The 20,186-nt window shown below is 43.1% G+C and overlaps 1 protein-coding gene across 1 annotated transcript in view; it reads left to right on the forward strand.

Moving 5' to 3' along the window:
- Positions 1-720: 720 nt before the first annotated feature.
- The window catches only part of NUTF2 (nuclear transport factor 2), a 125,729-nt gene continuing 106,263 nt past the window's right edge, over positions 721-20,186 (forward strand). The window contains exon 1 of the mRNA XM_089692554.1: positions 721-828. The gene's annotated coding sequence lies outside the window, so the exon portion shown is untranslated. The remainder of the gene's footprint in view (positions 829-20,186) is intronic.

Raw genomic sequence — 20,186 nt, forward strand, 5'->3', positions numbered from 1 at the left:
TCATTTCTTTGTGAGTGGGCAAACATTCAAAATCAGCGGGGAATCAAATACTTATTTCCTTCACTGTATAAGGCAAAACATTTTTAGTTTTGAACAGAGCAGAAATGGGTTATAATACCTGTCATGTTTTTATTGCTGTGTTCCTGTTAGGAAGATTAACCCTTTGTATTTGTCTTGTTTACTATTATCATTGAAAGTAAAAGAAAATCCCAAATTTTGAGTTGTCCCCGGAAAAGTAATAGAGGAAAATCTTCCAATGGGGTCACTGGTTTTGTTACCCTGGGGGGGGGGGGCTAAGGGATTTTTTTAATTTGTAGGGATTTCCTCTCATTTCCTGTTTTAGCTATGGGACAGGAAGTGAATATATATCTCCCCAATGACACAAAAAAATCACAGGGGTTATAACCCTCCCTTACTCATTAACTTCCAGTGGACCGATTATACTTCCACACAGGCAGAGTGACAACTCATGGGGCCCCCGGGCAATAGGGGATCATGGGGCCCCTGTGTCCTTGCCCAAACTCAAAAAAGCCTTTGAAAAAGGTACCAGGGGCATATCATGGGGCCCCCTACTGACCCCCAGCCCTGGGGCAATGCCCGAGTTTCCAAATGGTCAGTCCGCCCCTGCTTCCACAGAGTTTACTACATTTCCAAGACCCGCCTTTGAAGTAAATTGTGTACTACTTCGTGAGAAACTACAAGTCCCGGCAGCACTTGCGCCCGAGATCCGCCCAGTGAAGGCGGGGCCCGTTTTCAACGGAGGAGGGCGGAGACAGCGGGAGTGTTCGCGAGTGGCGGGGGACCTAACAGAGCTCGGCCGGGTGCTGGGTAAGGGCGTACCGCTGACATATTCCCCTCTTCTTCTGTCACCCTCTGGCTGATTCGCAGTGGTTATAGTGTACGGAGCTCTGACCCGCTTTAGCTGTATGTTCGGTGTGTTCTCATGACTTGGCTGGAAAGCATGGCGGAGCTGTGGGCCTCGTGTGGAGCATGGTGGTGAACTCTGGGATTGGTGATAGCTGTGTGTGTGGGGTAGGGGGGTTCGGCCGGTGTTGTCTTAGTTTGTGAACTATCTCGGCGTTGTTGGCGGTGAAGCGCCCTGAATGACAGGGAGAAGTTGGCAGGGTGCTCAGTCATAGGAAGGGACGTCACGGCTGAACTTGGTAAGAAGAAGATGAAGAGGCTGCTCCGGCCCCCCACTACAGGCACTCGTTTGAGGGATTTCGGAAGTCAGGGCCATGCTGGGGCTATTTTAGGCCTGAATGGAATGTGAGCTCTTCAGACTTTCTGCCACAGGTCTCCACAGAGCGGGCTGTGCACTTGCAGGAGTGAGGCTGGTCTGTGTGCCCCATACACAGTCTGTACAGTCCTCAGCCTTGTCTGTGATCAATTGATTCATGGAATCAGTGTCTGCTCCCTCATAAGGTGATCTTACCTGCCCTGTGAAGTAATATTGCAGAGTGCCCTGAGCCACTTCTTCTGAGGTCCCCTGCCGGCACTGTTCCTTCTCAACCCCAAGTGCAACTATAGTAAGCCACTTGCTGTGGGGGTACTCATGAAGGCTCGGTCCTGAGCAGGGCTGTGTGCATCCATTGAAACACAGTGTGACTCCCACTGTTCTCTGCCAGGAATGCAGGAATTGAGAGCAGGGCTGATTGCGGGGAAAGTGCTGGATCAGGAGTGGCGGCAGGTAAGTGTATAGGGGGTTGGGGGGCCGGATCAGACATGGGAAGGGTTTCCCTTTTTTTTTTTTTTTTTTTTTTTTACATCTTAAAGTGGATCTTCACTCAGACTTTTGAAAGGAAACTGTCCAGAGATCCAGCTTTGTCCTCACCTGGGCTAATCCTTCACTAGCCTTTGGGGTCATGATGTTGGTACACTAACTGTGGGCAGCTGGCTGTGCTTCTTTTGGTTTCACACCTAGCTGCCTGCACCACTGTCAAAACTAGATACTGTCCACCCCCCCTCGAAATTATATGCTACACTTTGGGGGGGGGGGGGTAGGTGGTTTTAAAGCAGATCTTCCCCTTTTGGTTTAAGTTCTGTCCTACTGCATAGCAGTCATTACACCATGACTGAAGGAAAAACTTATTTTTTTGTTCTGGATAGTGGGGAGAGGGATCAGAAAACCAGTCAGTTTGTATTGCTGTCTGTGTCCCCATTATGGAGTTTCACCTATCTGTCCTGTTTTCCATTATCATTGAAAGTAAAAAAAAATCCCCAGAAAAGTAACAGAGGGGAAATCTCATGGGGACACATGTTCTGATGGTCTGAAGTTTCCCAAGTGTTTCCCTTAATTTTCCGGGCTTTTCCACTCACTTCCTGTTTTGCTTTGGGACAGGAAGCGACATTAAATCTCCCCAGTGGAAGATAGATGGCAGAAATAAACCCTACAGGGGTTATAACCCTCCCTTACTACATCCAAAATGGGAAAAAAATTTTTGCCTATTTTTCTTTAAGGTAAAAAAAAACCTTCCACTGTGTCCCCCCCCCCAACACTTAACAGACTCCTGTATCAATCTAGCACTATGCCCAGCTGCAGGTCTTCTCTCTCTTTTCCTGTTTTCACAGGCTTTGCTGAGAACAGTGGGAGTCATTGGATCCTGCTGCTGCCAGTCAAATCCAGTGAGCAAAGAGTGGGAACAGGGCCAACCACACCGTGTGCCCATGGACACAGTCTGGCTCAGGATCGAGCCTGCACACCTGCAAGTCGAGCCTGCACCTCCATTGCAAGTGGCTTGCTGTGGTGACGGGCACTGAAGAGGAGGAGCTAAGTTTGCTGGTGGGGGGCCCCAGAAGAGAAGGGGCGGGGGGGAGACTTAAGCCTTTACAAGAATGTTTAATTTATATTATATCATCTGATGTCTGGGACATGTAGTGCTGGGCAGGTAGTTTTTTTTTTTTTTTTTTAACCTTTAGTCCTGCAAGTCAGGCAGCAGGTCTCACCTGTCGGATGGAAGCATTCGGGCAGCTGCGTTGCCGCCCAATTGCTTTGACACACCCTACTACAGTGCCAACTTTGCCCCCTGTCTGTTATGTCTCCCAGGCTTTGCTTGCCCATCTGTGGACCCGAGACTGGTATAGGGGAGGGAGGAAAGCGGATATGTCAACTCCTTCCCCCTTCTTGTCTTGACCCGGAAGTGACATCACGCTTCCGGATCCCCGTTGACAGATTTTCCAGCCATTGAGGCCAGGAAAGAATGTAATGCAGTGGGATATGCACTGCATTACATCCAGTGAAGCACAGATGAGACATGCAGGGTTTTTTTTAGACAACCTGTCACCAAAAATCATTACTTTGAGGCCTCTTTGTCCCCTATGTGATGAAGAAAAAAATAATTTATTTTTTTTATTGTGAAACATTACAATAAAGTTACACACAAGCACATAACACCCCCAAAAATGTTAAGACCCCCTCAACCTACATATATATGCACGTACAGACGTAAAAGCACACACTGAGGCGCCTACGCATGAGATAGTTGATTGCGGTACACGTTACATTTCGCCACGCACTCCAGAATGAGAGCAATTCTAGCACCAGACCTATTCCATAACGCTAAACTGATGACCTATAAAGGGCTTTAAAACTGTTGCCTATAGAAAATATAGGGTACTAAAGTTTGTTGGCATTTCGCAAGCAAATTTAAGATTTGACTTGTTGAAAATCTGTTTACTCGGTACAACCTCATCTTTCTTATTTTACAAAAAAATTTGTACCCTAAAATTGTGTGTTTTTTACTGAAATTTTGTGGTAATATTGTGTCCCAAAAAATTGGAACTACCACTATTTTATTCTCTAGGGTGTCTGCTGTCAGAAAATATGTTTGTGAGTTTTGTGTTATCTTCAGGCCTAAAACGATTTTTTAAATGTGCAAAAATGGCTCTGGCAGCGAAAGGGATAAAGGATAAGCCCAATGCTCCCAATCTGTGCTCATTAATTACACTGCATGGTCTCTCTCTTCCCTGCTAGTCCCTGGGTGTGGTTCTGGAGACAGGCAGAGAGGTGAGGAGATAAATAGTGCAATGTTAAAAATATTAAATGTTTAAAGGATAGGTTCACCTTTTTGACAAAAATAAATGTACATTTGTTATTTTTGTCTGCAGAAGCCTGGAAAGCATTAAACTGGACAGTAGATCACTGATGCCATGCAGGTCTCCTGCAGACCGGTCAGAAGATCTGCTTGCCATAAAGGTTGTACAAGCAAGCAGATATTCTGATAGGAAGCTTCAATGAACTACCACTGTGCTCCACAGCGCCGTGGTAGTTGAAAACTACAAGCCGAAAGCCGCTAAGGCTGCCGGGACTTGCAGACACTCATTCACAGAACTCCGCATGGCTGTGCTGTTTTCAAATTTAACATCTAGTACTGGGAAACTTCTCCTCATACTATCTGTCAGAGGGGGGTGGTGTGGTGGGTGCAGCTATGGGAACATGTTACACCCTAAAAACGGGTTCCCAAAGGTGCACTTATCCTTTAAGTTGCCATAAAGTCCCTTTTTTGTTTTTTTTAAAAGCCCAGACATTCCTAAAAACATCTCAGATTTAAATATGGTTTTGGTTGAAGTTTATTTTTGTCTGGACAAGTAGATTTTCATGAGGGACAAGTAGATTGGGACACCTGATTTAGTCCCTGGACAAGAAGTTTTTTACCAGAATTTCCACACCCCTGCTTTAATATCACTTTCATGCTCTGGACTGAGACAAGTACACACTATAATAGCACAATTGGTAACACACAACGCTGACAAGAATTTAAATCCTGCAGTGCCCACAAGGTCCCTCTGCTCAAGAAAACACATGTCCAGGCCCGTCTGAAGCTTGCCACTGAACATGTGAATGATGCAGAGGAGGACTGGTTGAAAGTGTTGTGGTCAGTTGAGACCAAAATCGAGCTCTTTGGCCTCAACTCACCATGTTTGGAGGAGGAGGAATGCTGCCTATGAACTCAAGACCACCATCCCAACTGTCAAATGTGGTGGTAGAAACATTTTGCTTTTGGGGTGTTTTTCTGCTAAGGGGACAGGACAACTGTACCACATCAAAGGGACGATGGATGGGGCAATGTATCGTCAAATCTTGGGTGGGAATCTTCTTCCCAGGGCATTGAAAATGGGTTGTGAATGGGTGTTCCAGAATGGCAATGGCCGAAAACACATGGCCAAGGCAACAAAGGTGTCGATCAAGAAGAGGCACATTAAGATCCTGGTGTGGCCTAGCCAGTCTCCAGACCTTAATCCAATTGAAAATCTGTGGAGGGAGCTGAAAGTTTGAGTTGCCAAACGTCAGCCACCAAACCTTAGACTTGGAGAGGATCTGCCAAGAGGAGAGGGCCAAAATCCCTCCTGAGATGTGTGCAAACCTGGTGGCCAACTACAGGAAACGTCTGACCTCTGATTGCCATCAAGGGATTTGCCACCAAGTACAAAGTCATGTTTTGTGAAGGGGATCAAATACTTATTTCCCTCATGAACATGCAAATCAGTGCATAATTTGTTAGACATGCATTTCTTTAGAATTTTTTGTTGCTATTCTGTCTCTGTGTTACAATACACCTACAATTCGATTCTAAGACTGATCATTTCTTTGTGAGTTAGCAAACATTCAAAATCAGCAGGGGATCAAATACCTACTTCCTTCACTGTACCTGCTCCTTGCAATGCTTTTCAGTCCTGATTCTCCTCTTCACAGGTCCCCTCGTCGGTCTGACTCAGAATGCATTAAGGTATAAAAACCTTCTGCCTTTAGAATCACTTTCACTCCAAAAAAAAGAAAAAATGGTTTTGAACCTAATCTTTTCCTGAATTTTTTTTAAAATTTTTTTGTTTTGCCTTCATAATTCTAAAGGCTCCAGATTCCCCCCCCCCCCACATTACTCACCTAAGCCCCCTCTCGATTCACTGTTGTGCACTGGAGTCTCGGCTATCCCGGGGCTCCCTCTTCTCATTGACTGAGACAGAAGCTGGAGCCATCGGCTCCCACTCATAGCCATTGAGCCAATGAGAAGAGAGACTGGGTGGGACCGAGCCGAGGATTTATGTGTGAATGACACAGAGTAGCAGGTGCCCCTATAGCAAGCTGCTTGCTGTGGGGGCACCTGACAGGAGGGAGGGGCCAGGAGAACCTGCAGGGGGCCCGAGAAGAGGATCCGGGCTGCTCTGTGCATAACCAATGAACACAGCAGGTAAGTATAGACATGTTTATTTTTTCTTAAAAAAAAAACAAAAAAAAAACCTTTAGAATCACTTAAATGCTTTCTGTGCATTAACCAGTTCCAGCCCTTCCTGTGGGCAGGTGGTATGGGCAGGCTGGATCCCCTGCTAACTTGCGCTGTCACTGGCTAGAGCGGGATTTTGCCAGCAGGTCCTGAACAATGATATATGGCTGAGACCGGCTGATCAGCTGTACCCAATCACAGCACAGAGTCATGATGTGACCCACGCTATCACAAAGGTTGTTAATCATCCCTTGTGATAACGATAAAGTTGTTTAAAAAAAAAAAAAAAATTAAAAGGTACAGTGTAAAATGTAAGCGCCTCCACATACACATGTTAACGTGTATGCAGGCATATGTAAACTGATCGCACCACATGTGAGGTATGGTCGCATACGTCGGAGTGGGCGCAAAGTGCTGCACAAACTGCTTGCTATATAAATCCTGTATAATAATTCTAGCACCAGACCTCCTGTATAACACTGAACTGGTAAACTGTAAATACATTTAGTCCTTGCGTTGCAAGGTCCGTATTGCAGCCCCCGAGATTGTGTCTAAAACAAACAGGCAGACTCCCAGTTGGGCAGCTGCGCTGCTGCCTGATTGCTTCCATACACCCCCAGTACTGGTGCCCCCCAGTCCCACAATGTCCTGTTTTCCCCTTCACAGCACAGCTCCCCTAACAACACGGCGCCCTTTAACACAACACAGAGCTCCTTTTAATGCAAGCCTTTCCCTGGTTCCTTAGGCAGGGCAGAGACACTAATCCTTTCTAGGGTGTTCTCTCTTGGGCCTCTTGCCTGCCGCCGGTGGCGTCCTCATGATGGGCTAGTTGTGGAGGGCAGGAGCTCCCTAGGTTGTTGTGTTGGCAGGTGGGCGATTGCCTGGCTTGCTGGTGTGGGGGGTTCCTGCTTCTATCTCGAGCTGCAAAGAACTGAGGTCTTTGCATGTTGACTGGCTGGGTCGTCGCCTGCTCCTGCCCCTCAGTCCTGATCTGCAGCTCCTCGTGCCCCGCCCACCGAGGGGCAGTCCTGTCCTCGCAGTGGGGTGCTGCTGGTCAGTACTAAGGGGTTGGGAGCTGGTGATTGCCCAGCTTGTGTGTGGGGAATTCTGATCTCTGCGACTTGAGGCAGGGGGTGCAAGTCTTTTCATGTTGGTGTGCAGGGCGGTCGCCCACTTGTTGACATGGTGACTTGGGCAGCTCCCGCACCTCGGTCCCGATCTGCAGCTCCTCACACCCCGTCCGCTGTGGGTATGGTGTCGGTGGCTGGGTGGGGGACCTGAGGGGTGGTGTGGCTGTGGTCCGGACAGGACTGTTCCTTTGTCCGGTTCCTGACCGCGGTCCGCCATTTAGTGACCACTGCTCTAGGGTGCCTGCTTTCAGAAAATATATATTTGGGGGTTTTGTGTAATCTCCAGGCCTTAAAATAATTTTTTAAATGTGTGCAAAACCTGCTCTGGCAGCAAAAGGGTTAAAGCTTCTATTATGGTGATTTTAGGCAACATATCTTGGTGCTGTTCCATAGGCGTATGCAGTTTTAAAGTGTGATATGTTGGGTATTTGTTGGCGTAATATTTATTTCACAAAAAAAATTAGGTGATTTGTTTGTGTTCACTAAAGTTCATTGAAGTGTATCTTTCAAAAACATGTAAGTTTGAAAAACCTCTGCACATATACCGTATAAAAATGCATATAAAATATTACGACACCCACAATTTTATTCTGTAGGGCCTCTGCTTAAAAATTATATCATGTTTCGGTTCTAAGTAATTTTCTAGCAAAAAAAACCCACTGATCTCATCAAGGTCTCATAGGGAACGCTTCTTATGCTGATGCAACTTCTGAGAGTTAAGTCGCATTGAAGTCGGATCAAAATCACAAACAAGCAAGATTTCAAAACACCAGAAATCGCATGAAAATTGCATACCGGGCCAATTTTGATACTTCTCGCCTACACGTGAACATAAGCATTACCTCTCCTCCCAGATCATGCTGCCTAAAAACTCCTCCCATGCACATTCCATTCACACCTGAGCATAGCGGAAACGCACATTATCACTTGCTTTTTTGTGTGCTTTGTTCACTTGTAAAGGGCTGCCCATTCACCTAAATGGGCTGCTCTACACATGACAGACTCCAAATTAGCTCAAGAACCTTTTCGATCCTTTGTGTTTTGGTGCCCAGCAAAACATGCGTCTGCTAAATGTGATTCACATCTGCTTGTTTTTGAATACTGCCATATTGGCATGCTAACTGCCATTGTGATGTCCTTAACAATTTGGCTGCATTCACATTCGCATGTTTTCAAATGCATGGTAACCCCCGCACAGAAAATGTGTGGCAAGGCTTGTGTTTTCTGTGCGAGTTGCCGCACATTCAGAAACACGCAGATGTGAATGTTGATGTAAGCCTTTGCAGTGTGCAGGGCATTTGCAGTGTGATTCCAAAATGTGCAACAAAACGCATATTTTCTGTGTGGTTTGCTGCTCATTCAAAAATGCGCAGAAGCAATACAGCCTAATTGTTAATGACACCCCAATCACACATATCAGACACTTGCTTTGCAGCTTAACAAAACGTGCTACAAAAGCGCACTGAAAGAAATGTAATAACACTCCACGACTGAAAAGGTTATTGAGGTGCTTTGATGTGCTTGGTAGCCTATTCACTTTCACTCGATACGCACCACCCACATTTACCCATGAAAAACGAGCAGAAAAAAGGGAGCAAGAACACAAGTTTTCGCTAAGGTCAGGTGTGAATGGAATGTGCTTGGGAGTAGTTTCTAGGCAGAAAGTATAACCTGGGAGGAGAGGTGAGGGTTAAAAAAAACACACTGATCTTTTTGAAGTCTCGTAGGAATGGCTGCTCATCTAATACTGATGCGACTTCTATTAACATAGAAGTCTATGGGACCAAAATAAGAGTGGCACCAAATAAAGTGTAGCATTGAATAACCACTTTCCACCTGTAGGATGTTAATGTTCTGGACATTGAGTGGAGATACCAGAATGATGCCTGCAGCTACAGGCATCATCCAGGTAACTCTTATTTTCTTTAATTTCTTAATCTTTTATTTATTAGACCCTAGATTTCTCAGCAGAGGGTACCTGTCATTGCTTATTGCTATCACAAGGGATGTTTACATTCCTTGTGATAGCGATAAAAAAATGACAATGTAAAAAATGAAGAAATATAAATTAAAAAAAATAAAGTGCCCGTGCGTGCAAATTTGAACGCATACACAGAACGCTCACACGTATGTAACAGTTGTTCGTACCACGCACTTGGGGTCTCACCGCACATGTTGAAGTGAGAGCAATAATTCTAGCACCAGAGCTCCTGTGTTAACTCTAAACTGGTAACGGCTTTTAAAGCTTCACCAATAGATATTTTTAGGTACTGTAGTGTGGTGCCGTTCTACGAGCATACACAATTTTAAAGCATGACATTTTGGGTATCTATTTACTCGGTGCAACATCAGCTTTTATATTTTACCACAACATTTGGTATAATATGTTTATGCACTAAAATTCATTAAATGGTATTTTTTCCCAAAAAATTAGGTATTCATAAAAAGTCCCACCATTTTATTCTCTAGGGTCTCTGTTAAATATATAATATTTGGGGGTTCTAAGTAACTTTCTAGCAAAATAAAATGATGATTTTTACATGTGTGGAATATCAGAATTTTAGAAAAAAATAAAATAAAGTGAGCGCTAAATCTAAATGATAGAGTAAGCAGCTGAACACACTAAAAGGTAAACCACAATGCCTCTAAACAACAAAAGATAAATATTGGTGCAGCGCTGAACATTTAAACAAGACCTGCTGTGTTTTATAAACGCATATACAGCAAAAATGCATTATTTATATATGTGGAGTGATCAGACAAGATGTATTGCTGAAGATACACTAGAAATAAGAAAATAGAAAACGCATGATCATGACATGCGTGGAAGTATCCAAATGTCCAAAATGTACGAGCATCTGGTACAACCTTCCAAAAGTTTATATAGAATCCAAATGTATATATATTCTTCTCTGATGCGCTAATAAAAAGCGCGTTATATAGTATCCCTGGTGTGAAGAGGTCCCTCGGGTATGGATGACGATAGAGCCTAGGGGTGGGTGGTCCTCCTCAGGGTCCTGGGGTGCGTTAGTCTTTCCAGATATTTAGCCTCTTTAAGGTACCGGGATACTGACTGGAAGAGGTGCTGAGGGATTTAAAGTGCTCGGTACAGAGCAAAACATTAGGAATATCCCATAGTGTAGTATGATAAAAGTACTTTATTTGGTAATGGTAAAAGTTATATTATAAAAAACGTACAGAAAGAACTGTAGTGTTACAAAAATGCCACATAAGATTCGCTTATGTAAAACATATGAACAACTGACCAGCTGTGAATATGGAGTGGCCGTCTGATCCCCGTGATCCGACGGCTTGACGTCAACGGCTTACAAGGGCTCCTCCTTAACGCGTTTCGAACTCAACGGTCACTTTCAAAAGGGGTATGCCTGTGTGCAGCCTGACGTCTCAATACAGCTATTTATAGCCTCATAAATTTTGAAAAAAACGCCACGAGCTAACGCTCGTGCGCCATTTTGCCGTACTCCGGCGCAAGTGCGCATGCGCGAATTGTCGTGCGCCATTTTGCCAGAGAAAAAGACCCGTGGCAGCATTTGTATGAAACTGCGCATGTGCGGGTGCCATTTTCCTGTGGTCCTTTGAGGGAAATGCATAAAAAGTATATTGTAGCTATAGAAAATGGTTGCAAAAATTGATTATATAGAGGTGCCAAAAATATCCCACGTACTGTGAACACCAAATGTGCATCATAGTGTATTACAGATACCCGCACTAATACGTGCGCCATTGTCATTCATTTGCTCATACTGCGCATGTGTGAACGCCATTGCACTTAAAATGTATTTTTAGTGGGGCAAGCAATCAGCGTATTATGAGCATAAATTATGCATCTTAAAGAGTATTCACACATATACGTGCGCTATTTTCAAAAGACCGCACATATACTTCACAAATGCGAACATCACAATTCTTAAAATATAAGTTTAGCGGGACTGACGGCTCTCACATCAAAATGCTAATTAGAAAACTAGTTGAACCTCATGTAAGGGCAGTATAATATTGGGATATAGTGCTAATTTTAGCTACTCTGTAATATAGAGACTAATGGGGGTCTCGCTAGTAGATGATAAAAAAAGGTAGAATATACACAGTGAGAAATGATACCTGTGATTTTATCTAGAAAGTTGCGTGTATTTGATATATTATCATATTGATTGTAAAAAGCCGTCAGAATTGCTATATGTCATAATGGATAAAATCCCTGCTAAAGAAAAAAGTTAGAGGCAGAGGTTGGAGGAGGATCTCTTTCATGGGAAAGGAGCACTTTCAGTTTTTAGTGAAGGTCTACTTTAAACACTTGTTAACAGCGCTATAGCCGAATGAAGGCTACAGCGCGGTTGTCCAGTTGCCCAGAATGCACCCTCCTGTGTGTCCCCAGTGGCGTGATGAGGTAAAAGGTCAATCACAGCGGCCTTTTACCAGGTGTTTAGCTGTGTCCAATTACACAGCAGATCAGAGTAAATACAGTTTCCGGTTATAAGCAGCACTTTACTCACGCTGTCACAGAGCAGATTGGCACTGATGATCAGTGATGTCAGTCAGCGCTGCCCGTCAGTGACCATCATTGCTGCATATCAGTGCCGCCTCATCAGTGCAACTTGTCAGTGCTGCTTATCCATGCCTATCAGTGCAGCCTCATCAGCGCACATCACTGAGAGAAAATTACCTGTTTACAAAGTTTTATAATAGAAACAAAGAACCCCCCCCCCCAAGTTTTTGTTTTTTTTTTTGTTTGTTTATAGTGTAAAAAATAACCCCAGTGGCAATTAAATACCACCAAAAGAAAGCTCTATTTGTGTGAAAAAAACTATAAAAATTTCATATGGGTACAATATTGCATGACTGTGCATTTGTCATTCAAAATACGACAGTGCTGAAATTGGCCTGGGCACCTGGGGTAAAAGTGCCCGGTAAGTGGTTAAGGAAAAACTCCACAAATTACAGCACATTTTGTGCTACAATTTAAGGTGCAGTCACTCCCAGTGCCACAAATGCTGGGGGGGTAATTTTGTCTAATCTTGCTTTTCCATTTTCCCCTGGCTGTGCTGCCCCATTTCAGGTATGTTCCCAGTGTCTGTTGGAACCTATAGAGTTCCTTTTGGAATCTCCACATTCACGTTTTGAACTACAAGCATACATTCAGCTGCAAATACCAGAAGCAAGGGAGAACCAAACTATGCATTAGCAGTAATTAACAGCGACTTTTGAGCATTGGCTGTAGTTCTGTCTCTCTTGCACAGAGTATGTGTGTCGCTGGGAGTGACTTCTCGTAATTTTGTAGTTAAAAATGGCATTGCACACACAGTCCATAGGACCAGGCAGGCACAGAGGGTAGTCATCCAGGGAACAGTATAAGGAACAAGCGAGAAAAATTTGAAAAAAATTAATTGGCACAATCAGGTTCTGTTGTGAGCATCTCATTTTACAAAAAAAAATAGCTTTAATATCACTTTAAGTTTAAGGATGTGTATGCCACCTTGTGGACCTAATGCTTTTATGTATAATATACGCTTTTACAGAGTATCATGAGTGTAGCCATAGTTATAAAATGTCAGGTTTCCGTGATGTAAAAAAATGAGACGATAAATCATTTCGGAACTTTTTTCCGCCTTTTAATTTGACCTATAAACTGTACAACTCGGTTGAACAACAAACTGAAATCTTTTAGGTGGAGGGAAGTAAAAATAAAAAAACTAAAATAATATTTGCATACGTGTGCACACCCTTAAACTAATACTTTGTTGAAGCACCTTTTGAATTTATTCCAGCACTTAGTCTTTATGGGTTTGAGCCCATCAGCATGGCACATCTTGACTTGGCAATATTTGCCCACTCTTCCTTGCAAAAATACTCCAAATCTAGTTGCGAGGGCATCTCCTGTGCACAGACCTCTTCAGAACACCCCTTAGATTTTCGATCAGATTCAGGTCTGGGCTTTGGCTGGGTCATTCTAAAACTTTAATATGGTGAAGCCATTCCTTTTTTGATTTGGATATATTCTTTGGGTCGTTGTCATGCTGAAAGATGAAGTTCTTCATGTTCAGCTTTCTAGCAGAAACCTGAAGGTTTTGTGCCAATATTGACTGGTATTTGGAACTGTTCATAATTCTCTCTACCTTGACTAAGGCCCCATTTCCAGTTGAAGAAAAACAGCCCAAAGCATGATGCTGCCACCACCATGCTTCACTGTGGTTATGGTGTTCATTTGGTGATGTGCAGTGTTTTTTTGTGCCAAACTTTATCTTTTGGAATTATGGCCAAAACGTTCAACCTTTCGTGAGACTATAATACATTTTCCCATATGCTTTTGGGAGACTTGAGATTTTTTTTTTTGCAAAATTTAACCGGGCTTGGATGTTTTTCTCTGTATGAAAAGGCTTCTGTCTTGCCACTCTTTCCTATAGCTCAGACATATGAAGAATACGGGAAATTGTCACGTGTACCACATAGCCAGTACTTGCCAGATATTCCTGCAGCTCCTTTAATGTTGCTGTAGGCCTCTTGACAGCCTCCCAGACCAGTTTTCTTTTTGTCTTATCAATTTTGGAGGGATGTCCAGTTCTTGGTTATGTCACTGTTGCTGTCTTCACTGTGTTTCATGGTATATCTAATGCCTTGGAAATTCTTTTGTACCCTTCTTCTGACTGATAACTTTTAACAATGAGATCCCTCTGATGCTTTGGGAGCTCTCTGTGGAATATGGCTTTTGGTGTAGGATGCGACTAAAAATGTCAGAAAAAGACCTACTAGAACAGCTGAACTTTGTTTGGGGTTAAACAGAGACTCTTTAAATGATGGCAGGTGTCTACTGACTCCTATTTAACATGATTTTGAATGTGATTGCTTAATTCTGAACACAGCTACATCCTCAGTTATAAGACTTATGCAACCACTTTGTTTTTATTTGTTTATTTACTTCACCCCCCCTAAATTTCAATTTGTTTTTCAGTTGTTTAGTTTATAGGTCACATTAAAGGTGGAAAAAGTTCTGAAATTATTTCTTTGTCTCATTTTTTTACATCACAGAAACCTGACATTTTAACGGGTGTGTAGACTTTTTATATCCACTGTACTTCTGGTGGTCTGGCACTGAACCTTCTGTTCTCCACAGAAGCTGTGGGATCTGTTTCAGCCGCTTTGCCTGCCACTCCTCTTTTCCTATCCAATCATGGATAACTTTGTGTTATGTGAGCCCATACAATACAAAAATAATTAACCTGTGACTGGATGAGAGGGCAATTGTCCTTGTTCCCATCACACACATTCCTGGACATAGTCTCATCAGTAGCGGGTGCTGTAGCAACTACCACCTGGAAACTGGGCTCGTCATGAAACAACGCACAAATTCACCAGCTCACCATGGATCATTAGACATTGTCCAAAGCCTTTATTGCAGAAAGATCACATCGCAAAGGACCACACGCAAGGTTTCAGAGCTGAGCAGGACCCCTTCATTGGGCTTGCCTGACAAAAGGGAACTGTGCTGCTTTAAAACGGTGCACTTGGTCCTTTCTAATGTCACCTTTCTGCAATAAAAGGTGGATGATATCCGATGACCAATGGTGTGCTGGTGAATTTGTGTGGCGTTGGATGAGAGAGCAGAACATGGCTGGTGCGCAGCAGAGTTAAATCTACTGTGATTGTCAGGAATATAGCAACAGCTGTACTTCCAGCTTACTGTGAAAGTGTAAATAAGAAAAGAGAAGTTTACATACACTTAAACCTTTTAACCCCTTATAAGCCAGCCCTTTTTTAACCACTTTCTGTTCTTAGACCATTTATAAATGTCCTAAGGGTGAAGTGGTTATACTGGGCAGTATCGAATTCTTCAGCAGACAATTTCCTACAAAGTAAAAGTAATCCGAAATGGAAATTTCTGGAAAATAAATTCAATGTGGAGTAGTTTTATAAATGAAAAATTGTTACACTGGGAACATGAAATGCAGTGTATATAAAAGTGTTTACTGAATAAGCTGTAATTTTATTTCAAGCATAATAAACTACACTTGCTTTTTAAAATTGTCTTTTGCAGGGATGTTGGATTCCTATCGCCCGACTCCTGGGACATGTAGTTCTGGGCGCCGGGCAGGTAGTTTTTCTACGTTTAGCCCTGCTGTCGGCAAGCATCAGGGCTCACCTGTCAGGTTAAGCAATTGGCGGCAGGAGTGCCGCCAATTGCTTTACACAGTGCCAGCCTCTCCGTGCTCCCGGTGAGGTCTCTTGGGCTTTGCTTGCCCATCTGCGGGCCCGGCTCACCGTCCGCTAAAGGGAAGGGATAAGAGCAGACAAGTCTGCTCCCCCCCACCTTCTTGTGCTGACCCGGAAGTGACGTTACGATGTCACTTCCAGGTCCCTGCTGAGAGATTTTAATGCAAGCCCTGGGAAAGAATGTAATATGGTGTGATGTGCACCACATTACATTCAGTGGAGCAGAGGGGAGACATCCAGGGTCTTTTAGACCTTGGATGTCTCAAATAAAACTTGTCACCAAAAATCATCACATAGCTTTGTCCCATTATGTGATGAAAAAGTAAAAAAAAAAAAGTTTAATTGTAAAAAATGAATGTTATACCCTAGCACATACCATCCCCCCCCCCCCCCAAAAAAAATTGATACCCCCACATATACGCACGTACAAACGTAAGCACACACTGGGGCGCCTACGCATGAAACAGTCAATTGTGATACACCTATTACATATCGCCGTGCACGCCAGAATGAGAGCAATAGCTCTAGCACCATACCTCCATAATACTAAACTGGTGACCTACAAGGAGCTTTAAGAGTGTCGACCTATAGAAAATATAGGGTACTGAAGTTCGTTGCCATTTCATGAGCATGCACAAATTTAAGATTTGACAAGCTGGATATCTATTTACTCGCTAAAAATTATGTGAAATACGCTTGTGAGCCTCTAAAGTGATTAACGTACTGTATCATTAATAATATGGTTCACTGACATTAATACACATCCTCATAACTATGTGTTACAAAACCACAAATAATACCACTTACATGTTGCGCTCCATAAACACTGCGATTGGTATTGAACTTTTATAAGTTCATCAATAAATCACCAATTTGTCATTAATCCTGTGCTTAATTCAAAATAGCATTTGCAACATGTGACATGATTATAGAAAATTATATAAATTAAATGAATATTTAAATCTAAATAAAAATAGATAAAATATTTTATTATAAATAGTGATAGTCCCAAAAGTAAATTCATGTGATTCAAACGGTGTCTATATTTCTTGTGTGAGTGCCCTCCGAATTGGAATACCAATATGTGCTCACCTCAATGAAAGCCAAACATATAATTTAGGCAAACATAGCTTTGTGTCCTAATAATGGCTGGTTCTTTCAGCTGCTCTGCGTTTGCGATCTGCTGGCTAATAATGTCCACTGGAGTTTCCTGGATAAACCGATCCTTAATTATGGATAGGGGTGCATGGACCCCTCCCTCTGTGTGTTGAAGGATTACTCCTCCGTCTCTTCGTTTCTCCTTATTTAGGTTAGAAGACTCCTTTTCTCTCAACTGCTGCCTGTGATCTCAATCCCATTGTGAGCTGAACAGATTGTTATAGAACCTTAGTCCCAACTTCAGGAGGTACAAGATGTAGCCCACAAGCAAATTAAACTGGAGCTTTTCCTCTCCAGTGCCCCCTCCTGGCAGAAATGCATGTTTTTCTTGTTTAACCTCCCTAGCGGTATGATTATTTCAGATTTTTGGTGCTGAAAGTGGTACCATTATTTTGCATGGAAATATGTAGTTTTTTTATTGTAGGCTGTAATATTTAGGAATAACTCACTGAAATCTGTCCGAACAAGAGTCTATTAAACATCCCGGGTTTCATAAAATTTGAAACACAAAATCATAAATTATAATTTAATAAATAATCATAAAAAATAATATAATACATTTAATTCAATCATATAATCAAACCAAAAACACTGAAATTTGAAATATAGCGCCAAGTTCGCACATCACTGAGCAAAGTCGCAAAATTGTTTTCAGTGTCTGATGACGAATTTCTCCACGAATCATCACTCAACTCTGCAAGTGGTTCTGATTTACTATCGCTGTTCTCTAGCTGATCTAAACCCGCTTTTGACCTATAGGGATGCTTTTTGGACGCCATGGACTTTTCTAAGTTTCCAGGCAGAAAAAACAGTCAAAATGCAGACGGGACAGGACAAAGCACTACGGACAAAATGTATGTGAAATGGTTTGAAACAGCAATGTTTTACTATGTAAAATTCATTTTGAAAAGACATTTTTTTTCAAATTTTCTGCCGCCAGCGGCGTCCTTACGTCCTGATGTCACAAGGACCGGAACACAGATGCCGGCATCAGCCGGAGGAAATGACCGGGGACGCTGCAGGGGACACATCGCGGGAACGAAGGACAAAGTAAGCTCTGCAGGGACTCCCTATGCATCGCCGCATGGTAAGCCCGAGTGTAGCTCGGGGTTACTGCTTTTGGTACTGACATTTTACCCCGAGTTACACTCGGGAATACCGCCAGGGAGGTTAAGACTTTACATAAAGGGATTGATTTACAAAATCTAGTGCAGCTGTGCATAGTAGCCAATCCACTTATGACTTCAGCTTGTTCAATCAAGCTTTGACAAAAAATAAACATGGAATCTGGTTTCTATGAAGAGCTGCCCCAGATTTTGCACTCTAGTGTTAGTAAGCCCAACCCCCTAATCACATACCATGTCAATGTAAAAAGCTTTTTAAAAAAACTGAAGAGTTTTTCTCGCTTATTTTTAAGTTTTTTTTTTTTTTTTTTCCAGGCCTTCCCTTGCTCTAGGTATAGTGCTTTTGTTCATTTCAATTCCTTAAAGTGTATTTTTTTCCAAACATTTTGCATTTGAAAAACTGCTGCAAATATTGTGTGATGTAAAAATATGTGGCAGTGACCATTTTATTCTCTAGGGCTTCTGCTTACAAAAAAAATATAATGTTTGTGTTTTCAATGTATTTTTTCTAAATGGTAATGGTAAAAAATGGTTTTTATGGTTTTTTGTTTTTTGTTTTTTTTTACATGTTGGCATAACTCAGTGCTTCTCAATTATTTTCTGTCATGCCCCCCCTAGGAAGAAGAAAACATTTCGCGCCCCCCCGTGCGACTGTAAATAGTATCATTTGTCTATAAAATTGTTATAAGTAGGAATAGTGCCCCATCATTGGTGTCAGTGGGAGGAATAGTGCCCCATCATTGGTGTCAGTGGGAGGAATAGTGCCCCATCATTGGTGCCAGTGGGAGGAATAGTGCCCCATCATTGGCGCGCCCCACTATTTGAGAAGCACTGGCTTAACTGGTTAAAAGTACATACTTTCCTGGAGGTGTTTTTTTTTTTTTTTAAAAACTGCTTGCCAATAGAGCAAGGTTTGACCTTTTCTCACATACACTTAAAAATCCTTCTTTTAAAAAAAATTTTTGCTAAAAAGAAATACATGCAACCCATAAACGTTATATTTTCTGAAAGCAAAGGCCCTGGAGAATAAACAGGTGGTTGTCAATTTTTTTATGTCACAATATTTGTGCAGCGTTTTATCAATGCAAATGTTAAGGAAAAAATACACCTTAACAAATGTTAGTGCACCAAACACAACACCAGGGTTGTTAACCACTTAACGACCGGCCTATAGCCAAATGATGGTTACAGCATGGTCATCTAATTCTGGGAGGGTGTAATATGACATCCTGCAGATCCTCACCTCCTGAGTGCCCCCTGGAGTGAACATCCGGCAAGCTCTGTAAACGCTGTGTCTGTTGGAAATAGCTGATCACATGACATGGTAAAGGGCCAATCTCAATCTCCCTTTTTTACCATGTGATCAGCTGTGTCCAATGACACAGCTGATAACAATATGGTAAAGGACCAATCACAATCACCCTTTTACCATGTGATCAGCTGTGTACAATGACATAGCTGATATGTCCAATGACACAGCTGATAACAATGTAAATAGTTACTGGTTATCGGCTGCACTTTCCTCACGCTTGAGAAAGAGGAGAGTCTGTAATCGGCAAGTGTATTTAAAAAAATCAGAGGCAGCCCCCAGCCCTAACAGGCCAGTCGGTGCCCATTAGTGCAGCCTCATCGGCACACATCAGTGAAGGAGAAAAATGACCCGTTTGCAAAATTATATAACAGAAACTAAGAAAAAAATAAATTTTCAAACTTTTGTCTATTTTGTTTGTTTACCAAAAAACAAACCCAGTTGTGATTAAATACCACTGAAGGGGGGGGGGGGGTGCTTGCGAGCAGCGCTATGATTGCCCCATTGTAGGCCCGCTCCATGGCCTCCGGGCACATCGGCCGATTTTCTTCGCTCTCTGAGGGGGGGTGGGTGGTTCACCTACTTTCTCTCCAGCTTCTCCTGGTCCCCCGATGCCCCGATGTGCAAGAAGACGGGAGCTGCCCGCGTCTTCAGCGCTCAGCAAGCCTCGCCGGTACTTGCGGCCTACCTGTCAGAGGCCACGTTTGAGGCCCTAGCCTCGATTTCGGGGCCCTCGCCGGAGGCCACATGTGATGCCCCGGCCTCAATTTTGGGTCCCCTGTCGCCGCTACCCACAGATGGGCCGGATCCCAGGGGTGTTGACGACCTGGCATCAGAGGCATCCCTGCAGTCCCCTTCTCCAGCTGTGAGGGATTCTGAGCTCCTGCACTGCTTCAAGTCCATGCTGCAGTCTGAATTGTCTTCCACTATGTCCAAGCTGGCTGACCGTCTTTTGCGAGAAATCCGGGAGTTGGGCACTCGGACAAATGATCTCAAAGATGAAATGGACGCTGCGGCCATG

Source organism: Staurois parvus, unplaced genomic scaffold, assembly GCF_062004578.1.
Source record: "Staurois parvus isolate SC_StPar_1 unplaced genomic scaffold, SC_StPar_1.0 ptg000594l, whole genome shotgun sequence".
NCBI lineage: Eukaryota > Metazoa > Chordata > Amphibia > Anura > Ranidae > Staurois > Staurois parvus.